General features: G+C 37.3%; 1 protein-coding gene across 10 annotated transcripts in view; it reads left to right on the top strand.

Annotated features, from left to right (window-relative positions):
* LOC120414646 (uncharacterized) overlaps window positions 1–14,491 on the top strand; it is a 214,374-nt gene that overhangs the window by 3,697 nt on the left and 196,186 nt on the right. For all 10 annotated transcript variants that reach the window (XM_052707913.1, XM_039575893.2, XM_039575887.2 and 7 more), the window contains exon 2: window positions 1,168–2,403. The gene's annotated coding sequence lies outside the window, so the exon portion shown is untranslated. The remainder of the gene's footprint in view (window positions 1–1,167; window positions 2,404–14,491) is intronic.

Raw genomic sequence — 14,491 nt, 5'->3', positions numbered from 1 at the left:
AATTAGTAGACTTTATATTCAATCCAAATTATTTTTTAAATCAGTCAAGGTTGCCTATTTGGAGTTGGGAGACTGGATTTATGGTGATTTGTTTTTTTGTAATAGTATTTGTAATATAACTTGTGTACATGTTTCATCACAAAATGTGCATAGTGCCCAAGGGGTGTAAATATTTTTTTACATACTGTACAGCCATTTTAAAATGTTATTTCCGACTTTTTCTATGAAAATCTATAAAACCAATACAATTTCAGCACTTTAAAGAATATGCATATCGAGATAATGATGGATTTGGCTTCAAATGACTGTTAAGGATCTCTGGGCAAAGTTTCAGATGGTTTGCTAATGTAGTTCTCGAGATACAGCCATTTTTAAATGTTATTTCCGACTGTTTCTAAGAAAATCTATAAAATCAATACAATTTCAGCACTTTAAAGAAAATATATTATACCTAAATGGAAAGGCTCTGTAGAAATGAAAATTGAATTTTTTAAGCATTGACAACAAATTGGACTTCATCTTTTGATCAAAATTTATATAAAACTTATAAATCTATTTTATTATGAATTTTATGAAATGAAATTATTCAAGAAGTTTGTTGATAAATATTTTGGTAATTTTATAAGAACTGGTGATTTCGATAAGAATATTCATCAATTGTTTATTCACACGCCAAAACAACTGAAAATAGTTTGAAACTATTTGAGAAAAGCGAGGCATTTATCTCATAGCCCTCACCACCCTCAATTTCAACCCCTAGCATCCCAACGGCATCCAGCTGCTCCTCCAACACACAATACGCATGTGTGCCGATATTGGCTGCTCAAATTTCACCGACACTACTGCCAGGCCAGTGCCTAGACCAGACCAGACCAGGCTGGGTGCTGACAATTTCGACAACTGGTGCTGTGTGGCCTTCAGCCCCAGCATCCCACTCGTCCTTGGTCCCTCTTTCAAGTGGATTCCTTCCGCGTTGAGAGCCTTGAGGAGGAGCTTTTCCGTCTAATTGGAAGTGTGGCCGGTTCTTAAAAGGTTTGACCGCGAAGTCGTTAACCTTTCTGCTTCATTGCACCGTTGAGACCATCACCACCATTCGAAGGCGCGTGTTATTATTTTAGCAGCCCCGTGGAAGTGAATGTCACGTTCTAATGGTTCACATTTTTGCAGGTCGACAGCGTGACGAACGAACGAACGAACGGTGAGGCTCCTCATCATCCATCAAAGTGAAAATCGATCAGCTGACACACGCGCGAAAATTGTGAAATCATCAGGCACGGCCACGTGGGAAAAGCTGGAACATTCATAAACTAATTATAAAATCATTATCATCAATATTGTACGCAAACAGCCTTTTTGGCGCGCTCTGCCCTAGTTAAGTCCACGTGGAAGGTAGTTTGAGGAAGAAACGCAGCGGCAAATTTTACGCAACTCATCACATAATCACCACACTTTAGTGGAAGAAAAACGGCAAGTTTTCCCTCTCTTTTGCGAATACTGCGGTGTGAATAATTATCGGGAATAATCGCATAAAACGTTATTAAAAGTGCTAGCTTCTGTTCGCGGTGAAAACATCCGGAGAAACTGAACCGAATTTGAAGGTGAAAAGTGACCCAGAATCCATCTCTTCGCTCATCCCACCATACTGGTCATGTCCAGGGTATAGAGATCAAACGAAGCAACTGGTCCGGAAGTGAGCCCTACAGTGCCAGCAGTAAGTGAGTGGGTGTCAAAGTCAACACCAGAAGAAGATTGAGAGGGGGAAAAAGTGTCATCTGACTCAATCTGGAAGAAGAAACGGAATAAATAATCTCGCGGAAAAATAAATACAAATAATTATCATTATCGCCATCGAAGTGTGAAAAATCGTTCAAAAAGAAGCAAAACGAGGAAAAGCAAACAAGCAGCGCCAGAAATTGAACGTGTCAACAGTGACCAGCAGTGGTGTGGGGACTCGACAGTCATATCTGGAGTCGCTTGCGTGACATCAGACCTGCTGGCGTAGGAAGTGTGCGAGTGTGTGTGTTTGCGTTTGGCGCAAAAGCGATTTTGCTGGCGCTTACGATTATCTCCCGGTGGAGGACCACTCCCACCAACCAGTCTTGACCATGCTTTGAGCCAGCTTTTCCTCAAACAAGTGAAACTTTAGATATTGCAGTCTTGGGAGCAAACTGCCAGGGAAAATAATAAAAAAAAACGTCGAAGAGATAATAGTGAGTGTGTGTAGGTGGAACTGCTGCTGCTAAAGTTGCTGCGGATTTTCGATTAGCTACGGCCCCGGATTTTGGCGGATCACCTTTCTCGGACGCTTGTGGTTGACGCCAACGACGACGACGACACCGCGGTTTTGCTTCCTGCTTTCTTCTGCGCGCGAGCAAGGTTGGTGCGCGGCTGCCGATTTTAGAAGTAAGTGAAATCGATTTAATTGCCTCTATGATAATTTTTGTGAATGAAGGAGAGTTTTTTTTTTGTCTGGTGGTGTTGCTATTGGCTTTATTTTTGACCTGAGACAAAAAAAACTGATGCAATACCCAATCATATGCTTATTTCGCCTTTTTGTTGTATTGACAAAATCATTTGATAGAGTATAATAGTTTTTTTTAAGCACGCCTAAAAGATTTAGTTTCATTTCATTTCCATATTATTTTACATACTTATTGACTCTTATTTTACTTTTCTATAAGTGTTAGAACAAAAACATTTTTTAACGACTTTTTAATTATTTCTCTTTTATTCCTTTTATTTCATTTATTTAAATTGTTTTGTAATATAATATTTACAAAGCTTTTTCTTGAGCTTTAGAGTACTTACAGTCATGCATCGGTTTAACACCGCATATGGAAGATGCATAACCGGGGCGTACTCAACTGAAGCACACATTTTATGGGCGTGAACAAGTTAGACTCTTTGTTTACACTTTTACATTGGCGCATTTACATTGTTTTGTTTATTGGAATCAGGGTGAAGTTAGCTATCCATTGCAATCAAAGTTACATAAAAAAATTAACAAAAAAACGTATTTCCTCCTGTATTTTGAATGTACAGTGTTTCTCGAAAAAATACCCGAAATTTTAGTAATTGCAATATGGATATCAAGTGATAGGAAATTTTTCATACAGTTCGAATGTAATCTTCAAATGTTTGAAACTCAAAACCTTTGTGAGCAAAAACATGTAATTTTGTATGAGAAAAGGTGTACACAAAAAGCGTGTACGGAAGAAAAAATCCCCACAAATAACATCAATCCGGATGTAGCTGTAGATTCCCCATACATCGTATGCAGTCAACACAGTCAAATCAAATTATTCGCTCTACAGCATTGCCTTGCCGTTCTCTATTGCGAGATTCCTACTCGAAACTAGGTGTCCGAAGGCTTGATTGTTGAGGCAATTGCAAACCTCTTTTTACACCTAAGCTTCACTCCACCCCGGGATTCGAACTGACGACCTTTGGATTGTTAGTCCAACTGCCTACCAGCGACTCCACCGAGGCAGGACCCAGGGAGACGACTCCTGCACCTGGACTGAGCTAACGACCTAACCACTAGGTTAGACCGGGACCAACATTTACTTCCCTGTCCGACGGAAGGCGTGATCAGACAAATCTCGTCTCAAAATTTGCCACCGGGACCTTCTGGGATCAAACCCAGGACGACTGGGTGAGAGGCAAACACGCTTACCCCTACACCACGGTCCCGGTACGTACAACACAGTATTTATGTCTTTTTGAAAAATGTGGTTTTTGCGAAAATTGACGAAAATAGCCGTTTTTGGGACCACCCAAGCACGGTGTAGGTCACCCTAACGGCCAAACAAAAAAATACGGGTCTATTTATGTCGACTAAGGAACCCCCAGAAAATTTTGAATCTGGCCCAAATATGAGCAAAATCGGTCAACATTTATCCATTGATACTCCAAGGTGATGTTTGTATGGGAAAAATCAAGAAAATGTATGAAGAATTCAATTTTCTTACGGTTTGGTCTGCACGGTGCGCTACTTCCGTCGGGTAATTTTTTCTGGACACTCTAATATGCATGTTTTAACATGATTGGAAAGCTTAAAGCTGCTTTTAAAATATCAAAAGTTTCTTCTACGGCTCCACATGATACATATAAAAACAGATTACAGATTTTCCGCAAAATACACATATCCCATACAATAATCTAGCATCGTTGTTTGAAATATAAGTGGGTCATTCCAGGTCAACTGGGTACACTTTTGGACTCGACCTTCACCGATTTGGACCAAACTTGGAGGGAACGTTCATCTATCGATGGTTAACAGAAACTCCAAGTTGGATGCTGATTGGACCATTCCTCTACTTTTGGCACCGCCCTCTTTTTTGACGATTTTCTAAAAAACTTTTTTTTTCTTTTTATCTTAACTTTTTTACTTAGCCTGATGGTTAAGCGATCTGCCTTCCAAGCAGACGATCAGGGATCGAATCCCGCCCGGTCACCTCGTCACCGATTTTTCGGTGGCAACTAGACCCCCTTGCTCCCTCTGGGAGCACCAGAACCCCGGTAATTAATTACCAAAACACACACGCACGCCGCTCCCCCCGCTAGAACCAGATAGTGGTGGTTGAGTGCAAACAGGACGGGAAGATGACCAACCAACCACACCACAACGCGTGAAGGAAGGAAGGAAGACTCTTCCAAGAAGACCCCCCTGGAGATCATCATCATCCATCATGAACAAGAACAATAGATCTCGAGATCTATAAATAGACGCACGGCTCCGTGATGGCAAGGCCGATTGAGCCAGTTAGGGTATAGGTTAAGATAGAGGACAAAGAATAAAAAAAAATAAAAAAAAAATCTTAACTTTTCAACTATTTGAGCAAAAGACTTTCTACGGAATGCATTTTATAGAAAATTGTCCAAAGAATTCGATAATAATAAAATGTGAGCCCTTAAATGCCCCCTAACATTATATTTTAACGTTTTAAGTATTACTTAAATTCAGTTTTCACCAATTCCTTATATTTTTTTATTTTGTCACCATCGTGTTCCCCGGACAATTTTGCATAAAAATCAATGTAAACTCAACTCAACTCAACTCGAACTAAAATGAACTATTAACGAGATACAGTGATTTTACTGAAAAAAGTTTGATTTTGCGTAGCACTCTGTCCTATGAATTTAAATCCAAAACAAGTTTCTCACATTTAAAAACCAAATTATGCGGTACCATAACTGAATGCTATGCACATGAAAAATTCATAGTAAAAATAAAAAATAGGTGAAATTCAAGCATCAGCCTTTCAAAATAAAATTGTTTTTTTTTTTTGTTTTTGTGAATCCGTTTGCTTCAGCGTTATATGAAAACGTCTTAGAATATCAAAAAGGTGCAGGTGGTTATGTTCTACATGACCAATATGACAAAGAACTTTGTACAAAACTCTAAAAATCATGCTATTTTTATTTATATTTTTTAATTCTTTGCCTATTTATTTAATCCTGAATAATTAATTCTAATTAAATTTATTCAATCAATGGCACCGGTAGAACCTTCCCTCAGGGCCATGGCCACTCCGGGTGTGGCCAATCCTGTCAAAATGGCCATTTTCATCACCAGTATCAAAAACCATGAATTTTGATACCCATATTGCCCAAAGTCGTATGGTTCGATAAATGTCCCCCGGTAGAACCTTCCCTCAGGGCCATGGCCACTCCGGGTGTGGCCTATCCTGTCAAAATGGCCATTTTCATCACCAGTATCAAAAACCATGAATTTTGATACCCATATTGCCCAAAGTCGTATGGTTCGATAAATGTATCCCCGGTAGAACCTTCCCTCAGGGCCATGGCCACTCCGGGTGTGGCCAATCCTGTCAAAATGGCCATTTTCATCACCAGTATCAAAAACCATGATTTTTGATACCCATATTGCCCCAAATCGTATGGTTCGATAAATGTCCCCCCGGTAGAACCTTCCCTCAGGGCCATGGCCACTCCGGGTGTGGCCAATCCTGTCAAAATGGCCATTTTCATTACCAGTATCAAAAACCATGAATTTTGATACTCATATTGCCCCAAGTCGTATGGTTCGATAAATGTCCCCCGGTAGAACCTTCCCTCAGGGCCATGGCCACTCCGGGTGTGGCCAATCCTGTCAAAATGGCCATTTTCATTACCAGTATCAAAAACCATGAATTTTGATACTCATATTGCCCCAGGTCGAATGGTTCAATAAATGTCCCCTGGTAGAACCTTCCCTCAGGGCAATTGAATAAATTGATTACTCCTTTATTGACCTCCTAGCCAAATGGTGTCTTCGGAAGAGTTGTTATACTTGATAAGGGCTATCTTTTAAAGTTATTGACATACAGGGTGACGATCTTCCAGGGTGTCAACCAAAAACTAACTCTGTTGGATGACGTTGTAGGGCTTTGGTGTATTGCGCAAAGTTGTAGAGGAGAAAATTTCATGAAAGTTTGTCAAAGGCGCCAAATTTGTAGCTCTTAATCTACTACGTCATTTTTGCACTTTTTTGTGATAACTTAAAATGTTAGCATTTTAGCGGCCTACTATGTTCTGAAGAGTTGTTTATGATATAAAATTACACATCTTTGCCCAAGACAGCTAAATGTTGTGAGCCTTTATTGAGGAGTTATAACCATTTGTAAGTGATTTTGAGCAAATTTTCAAGTTGCAATGTTTTCGAATTGGCGAATTTTGGCGCAAAACCGAACAATGCACATAAAAGTACACACTTTCAACTACATTTTCTGAAAATATCTCCGTGTCTATCGGTGTCGATTTAGAGATACATTGGACTCTCTCGTTGTCGATCTTCTCGATATCAATATTACTCCAGCTGTCAATAAATTTTTCAGTCCCTTCCAATAGATTGCTTTTATTTTTTGTTCTATAATTTCATAACTCTTGCTCTCGACGGTCCCTTCAATATTGACAACGAGAGAGTCCACTGTATCTCAATTTAAATTTGACGGTTTTTAATCAATTTATTTATAAGCGGAATCTTATTGAAACGTGGTAATAATCGGTAAATTGAATGGGTAAATTGATCGATTTTAATATTGCTTATTGCGAGATAGAATCACGTTTTTCCTTCGCTGTGAGTGACCGGAGATTATTGCCGCCTTATTACCGCAGTGTAAAAATCAGCAAGTTGAACTGAAATTCTGGTTGATTTGGCTGTCAACTTGGTTTGTTTTGAATATTTTCCAAAAAGTTAGCTCAAAACTCAAGGCAACCTTTGACAACAGCCAAAAATTTGTTCTGCAGTTGTCTTGCGGCTGTCATGCGACCATTATCTTGCGGTCGTATCACCGCGCGTGAACTCTAATTATTGACGCCCGCAGTAGAATATTGTTCATGCTTAAAATTATGATACACATTTTAAAATTTTGAATAAATACATGTTTTTCCCAAAAATAATGTAATTGAAAATTTTAAATAATTGTTCGTATTAAAAATTAAGTATTTCCTTTCATATGTGGTCACTCTAGAAAGGTTGACGTATTTTTTCATAGACAATGTAATTTCCATAAAAATCGATCAATTTACCCTTCAATTTACCGATTTTCACCTTGTATTCATTATGATTTCGAATAACATTTATAAATAAATTGATTAAAAATCGGCAAATTCAAATTGAGATATCTAAAAATATATACACGGAGATATTTTCAGGAAATGTAGTTGAAAGTGTGTACTTTCAGGTGCATTGTTCGGTTTTGCGCCAAAATGCGCCATTTTGAAAACATTGCGACTTGAAAATAGGCTCAAAATCACTTAAAAATGGTTATAACTCCTCAATAAAGGCTCAAAACATTTTGCTGTTTTCGGCAAAGATATGTAATTTTATATCATAAACAACTCTTCAGAACATAGTAGGCCGCTAAAACGCTAACATTTTAAGTTATCACAAAAAAGTGCTTTTAGGACCATTTTTGCAAAACTGGCGTATATCTCGAGTAGATTAAGAGCTACAAATTTGACGCCTTCGACCAACCTTCATGATTTTTTCTCCTCTACAACTTTGCTCAAAACACCAAAGTCCTACAACGTCATCCAACAAAGTTAATTATGGTTGACACCCTGGAAGGTCGTCACCCTGTATGTCAATAACTTCAAAAGATAGCCCTTATCAAGTACAACAACTCTTCCGAAGACACCATTTGGCTAGGACGTCAAATAAAAGAGTTATCAATTTATTCCACTTAATTTTGCCATTCCGAACACTATGCAATGGCCACTCCGGGTGTGGCCAATCCTGTCAAAATGGCCATTTTCATCACCAGTATCAAAAACCATGAATTTTGACACCCATATTACCCAAAGTCGTATGGTTCGATAAATGTCCCCCCGGTAGAACCTTCCCTCAGGGCCATGGCCACTGCGGGTGTGGCCAATCCTGTCAAAATTTTTATCACCAGTATCAAAAACCATGAATTTTGATACCGATATTGCCCCAAGTCGTATGGTTCAATAAATGTCCCCCCGGTAGAACCTTCCCTCAGGGCCATGGCCACTCCGGGTGTGGCCAATATCCTACCAGTTTGGTCCCAACCCCATTGCCTTGAATCATTCTGGTTTCCGAGTGACCGTTCTAACAATGTTCTTTAGAACAGAATTCCTCCCAAGTTGGTGCACAACCTGTGTCTTTGAATGTGTGTATGTGTGTGTGAGCAATAAAATTACCACCGTCGATCCGTCTCTGACGGATTTCAGTCAAAACTAAAATTGTTCAGAGGCTATCTGTTAGCTTATATAGTCCGCATGAAATGTGGCAACATGGTGCAAATTTTGCCTCGTCTCCTGCTTTCTTGGAACTGTCACGCGAGAATGTTGCACCATTGTTGCCACACTTCATTCGTTGCTGACCCCTTCCGCAGTACTAAGCATGCAACATTTTCGTAACGCGCGACATTTTTCGTTTTTCTGGATTGACACCTCACCAGAATAGAGCCCTTAGGACAAAGTTCTTTGTCAAAATCATATTTTTTGATATTTTTTCTGATATTAAATTGTTTGCTTTACTGTCAACGCCAATCAGAGTTGCAGAACAACTTTTAATTAAAATGTGTAATTGGAATAAATGAATAATAAAAGTTTATGTAACTTCTTCAGAATATTTTTTTCTGCATGAGCCGTTAATTTAAACATACACTAAAAAACTATGTTAATCTGGAAGACCTAATATAGGAAGATAATGTGTAATTTATCCTCAATTAAGGTTGATTTTATTTAAAAATAGTAGCAGATAATTTTCCGCTATTGATTTTTTCTTTGATTTTTTTTTTAATTTGCTAGTGATTTTTTACTGTGCACAATGGCTCAGCCAAGTTGGAAAACTCTGATTTTGCAACGAGTCCTATAAACTAAGTTTTGCAATTCTAAAAAAACGAAAAAATATGGATTTTCTAATTTTGATTGATCTATAATATGAAATTTATAATTAATGTTGGAGGCAAAAATCTCAATAAAAAACATAACTAAACCTCACTAGAATTCGCCTCACTACATAAAGACAATCGCAAAACCAATCGTGTCCAAAGCTCCGCTTTATCAGATGAACATTGATACACGATTTGACCCCAAGTCGTCGGTCGGTTGTAGTTGTTCACCAATGCAATGACTGGTACCAAACCGCTGAAAACAAGGCACATCATCACAGCACAACTCCAGCTTTGCGGACCTTTAAACGGGCCTCCGGGGCATCATTCGACATCGTTTCTGTTTTCGTTTTCTGTGTGTGTATTTTGATGTGCTGTTCTGCCATAACAAAACGACTTGGGAAAGTGCTGAAATGCTTCGGGGTATGTTTTTTTCTTCAAGATGTGATTTGATCTTGAAACGAACAATATTTTTTTGGGAATAAAATTGTTTTATCGGCTTTCCAATCAAATCACATTGACCACTGTACTTAAGGGTATGGTAGAAGGCCCCCCAAAATTGTCATTTTTTCCCTCAAATCGCCCATGATTTTTACTCCATGAAATGCGACCAACCATCAACGCGGTGAAACGACTCAAACACGCTATCGTAGCTAACAACACCGACCAACAGCGTGGGAAGTGCAAGCTGCGTAAAAACGACGATTTTCTTCGCTGCATGCAGTCCGCACAAAAGAGTGACCAAAAAAGTGCTCTCTCACCAAGACCAAGACGCCGCCACTTCCACAGCCAACTGAACGCGAGAACTGAGTGACAAAGGCAAGTCAAAAGATCAACTCGCAAAGATCGCGATAGTTTAGTGGGTCGGCTTCTCCGGTGCTTTTGCCTTTACGTTTTGCTTACCTTTTCTATACACTCAGTTGCGTGACTTGATTTATTGAGTTTTTTAATAGACAGCATACAAGTAAGCACTCTTGTTCTACTTTCAAATCTTACAAAAATAGTTTTGAAAATTTGCTGAAAATATTTTTAATTTTCCTTGTCAAAACTTAAAGAAATCTTTGTCTTTTTCCGCAACTGAGTATATCCTCAGCTATAACAAACATTGCCGTCATCATCATCATCGCCATCACCATCATCAACATCAACCCGTAATGACTTGCACGATGTGATGATTGAATCCGTCAGCTGTTTTGTCGGCGTCGACTGCGACGACGCTGATGAACGCCACGAGCCGGTTGGCTGATGTTTTGCTGTAGAGATCTAACGCGCGCGCACGCTGGAATCTGGAAGATCTGTTGAATGGATGCTGGGTGTTGATGGAGCGCTTGGTGACATACTAGTCAATTTTTGTCGTAACTCTGGTAGAAAAATATGCAGTTTTTTTTCAGCTAGATTTGATTACATCTACATGAGTTTAAAAGTAAATCTTTCCTAGTTCCTGAGGGGAACACCCTTAAAGAGTATCGGGGCCGGCATTTACAAAGCGGATTCAGTGGCAGTTTCATTCTCAACTTAATGTTAACATGTTAAGGTTAATGTTAACATTCCATAGGTCGCCTCCCTAATTGTCGTGATAAGGTCCAGTTTGTGACGATACACACCTTCCCTTTACTAAGCAATCGATTCCAGAAGATAAAAGATCACCAGTTGTGTTGGTCCGAGCCGGGATTTTTACATGAGTACTGTAAATAAATATCATGGTAGTATTACATCGGGGAAGGGGGTCTTTTATGTCATAAAAATGTGTAATTTTAACACTTCTCTAGTGTTATGTCACTTTAACAGTCTAAATTGTGGTAAAATTACATCAACAAGAGGTAATATTCATCCTTCAATCATTGCACCTTACAAATTTACACATTTTTTTACTGTAAACTTCAAGTGGCTATATCTTAGAAACGGTGCACTTTTTCAAAAAATCTTAAAAGTACTTCTCGATTGCAAATTATTTCAAATATTATTGAAGTTTATGTCCCTCGACTCTGACCATACACAGCACAAAAAATCTTGGTAATATTACATCTTTTATGTCAGAAAAATAGGTGTAATTTGGAAATGTGTAATTTTGCCACTTTTCTGGTGTAACGTCACTTTTTCAGTCTAAATTGAGGTAAAATTACATCATAAAAGAGGTAATATTCAACCTTCCAAAATTACAGCTTCCAAATTTACATTTTTTTTACTGTGTATAGTTAAAAGAAAGGGAGGGGGCAAAAAAATAAAAAAAGTGTTTTGAAATGTAGTTTACACCAGTCCAGATGATTTGCAATCATTAGTTTTCAAAATATCTATGTATCGACGGGTTTTATTTATACAAAAAAAATGCGGAACTTAAAACACATTGAAATTTTAGAAATTCAATATATTTTTGAAGGAGCTCAAACATGATTTATATCGTCTGCTGTGTGCTATCTTGTGACATAGACCATTTTGGTCGAAAATGAGTTAATGATGACGTTTTGCTATACTTGACAAACACAACAAGATGCTTTGACCCGACTTTGGGAACTCACTTCCGTTTCCCGGATATCGCAATACACACTTGTGACATAGAACAATTTATCATCAAAATGATTGTGCACAATTGTGACACGTCATAAATATTGTTGGAAAATGTGGATTTTTTTTTCTTGTTTTTCACAAATTTATGTTGATACATAATTTCTAAAGGCAATGCAATCTTTTGTTTTTAAAAATTTACTGATTAAATTGGTTAAACTATTGATTTAAGCCTTTTTTAGATTGTATGGGAATTTTGTGCACACTTGTAACACGTAGTAGGGTAGAGTAGTCATCAATGAGACACGGAGAACAATGATAAAATGGCTCTCACAAGTCGTAGTTTCAACCAATCAGGCTCATAATTTGGGGAAAAGTGTGTCTACTGGATACACTTCTGCCATAATAGTGGCTTTGGTTGTGGACGCTCCCTTGCAAAGTTATTCATAAATGTTTGATTTTGGGGTGTAAAAGTAAATTATGACTGAAAATTACATTTTCGCTCATATTCTGCCAATAACACAAAAACTAATATTTCTCCAAATTTCTTTCGTCATTTCATAGGGCATGAGTTGGGCTACAATGGCCTTTCATTAGATTTGACCAAAATTAAGAATATACCCAGAATCCAGGGCTGTCTCATTGTTCCCCACTCTTTTCAGCCCATGGGTAACAATGAGACACTTTGATTTTTCTTCATTAAACTTTTCAAAATCGATGGAAATCTTTCAAAACATGAATTAAAAGTGATTTTTGGCATATTTATTGAGTTTTGACTTCATTTAGCCAAAAATATAAAGTTATTTGGTATAAATTAATGGATTTTACTAAATTTATTCACTTTTTAGTATAACTTTTGTTAATTAAAGTTTCAAGTTGGCAAAATTGCTTTAAAAAGTTCAAGGTAAGTCACCTGCAATGGAACAATACAAAAACATGATGTTTTACTAGAAAAGTATTGATTTTCGTAGAGTGTCTCATTGTTCCCCATCTGTCTCATTGTTCCTGCCAAGTGCGTCTACAATGAGACAGTTGGATAGCTCTGGCTGTAGAGGTCGGATCGATCTCATATTTTGATCAATGTTAGAACACATTAAAAGAAAGAAAATGCAACAAAAAGCTCATTAAAACATGCTGATGAAAAAAAATACAAAAATCGTTGAAAGTTGAAAACCAAAAGTGTCTCATTGATGACTACCCTACCCTACAGTTTTTCTTTCAAAACACACTTGTGACAAGTGCTTTTCAGATTTTTGTTAACATAATTAACTGTATCTTTAAACTGATGTAACCAAATTAGTTGAAACTTGGAGCGTTTGTTAAGCGATAGTATACGAACCGATTGCTTCAAAAAGTTTGGCTCTATTATTCATAGTTTTGAAATTATTTACCAACAAACTTTAAAAATCGATTTTCTCGAAAAATACTAAATTATCGTTGTCACAAGATAGCACACAACAGTTCGATATGACATGATTGAACTTCTATTTCCATTTAAATTTTGAAGTTTTTCGAAAACATATTCGTTTTGCCTCCTGATTTTACGAACTGACTTTGAAGGGAGGGGCTACATAACATTTGAAAAATAATTGCAACTGCCTTATAAAACTACTACTATTCTTTTGGCACAAGCTATTTTATAGAAAATACAATTTACTTTTCGAATCTGCAATAAGCTAGAGGGGTATTTTATACTAGGAACATTTTTTTCCATTATAATTTTTTTTTTATTGTTTTTGAAAGGTTTTTTGACAAAGTGTAACAATGTTCTACAAAGTTGTAGAGCAGACAATTTCACGCTCCACAATTGAAATATTGTTTCTAGAGCTATTTTAGGACTCTGGGCCAAATATAAGCAAAATCAGTCAACATTTACCAAATGATATTCAAAGGTAAAGTTTGTATGGAAAAAATCTAAAAAATATGAAAACCTCAAATTTCATACGGTTCTGTATGCAGGGTACAATACTTCCATCCAAATAATTCCAAAAGTGAGATTCTTATTGTATATTTAACGGTCAAAGTTGTAGAACATACCAAAGCTGTACATCTCGATCCTGAAAAGAATTTAAAAAAAAATTAAAAAAAAAACAATTTCGCTCATCATTTGCACAGTTGTTCAAAAGTTATCGTTATCGTGATTTAATGAAAACATGGTTTTGTCCATTTTCGTTTGCATTTCAACCTGTATTTTAACTTGTAATTTGCTGAATTCGATGTAATTTAGGGAGATGTTAGTATATATTCTACATGAACACCTGCAACTTAAAGCCTAAAAAAGCAATGTAACATTATCATGTAAACCTAAAATATGTCCAAAAATCGATTTTTTGACACTTTGGCATAATTCTAATGGCAGATCGGACGAAGCGGGCAATATTACATGGAAAAACATATAGTTGGACAATTTGCGAATTTCTTTAGGGTGGTCCCATACACTTTTCCCTTGAAAAATTCAACAATTTCAAATGAAGATATCTTGAGTTTAAAGAATAACGCCCCTGGAGTTTTTTTTCAGCGTTTGTAGGGACAGATATCTTTTTCGAATGCAACCTGTCGTTTAAAATAAGGCTAGCGCCTTTTTGAGATATTCGGGTTTTAAATTTGCATCTTTTCAACCTTAA

The sequence above is a fragment of the Culex pipiens genome, chromosome 2 (genome assembly GCF_016801865.2).
Source record: "Culex pipiens pallens isolate TS chromosome 2, TS_CPP_V2, whole genome shotgun sequence".
NCBI lineage: Eukaryota > Metazoa > Arthropoda > Insecta > Diptera > Culicidae > Culex > Culex pipiens.
This window is presented reverse-complemented; position numbering and strand designations above follow the sequence as displayed.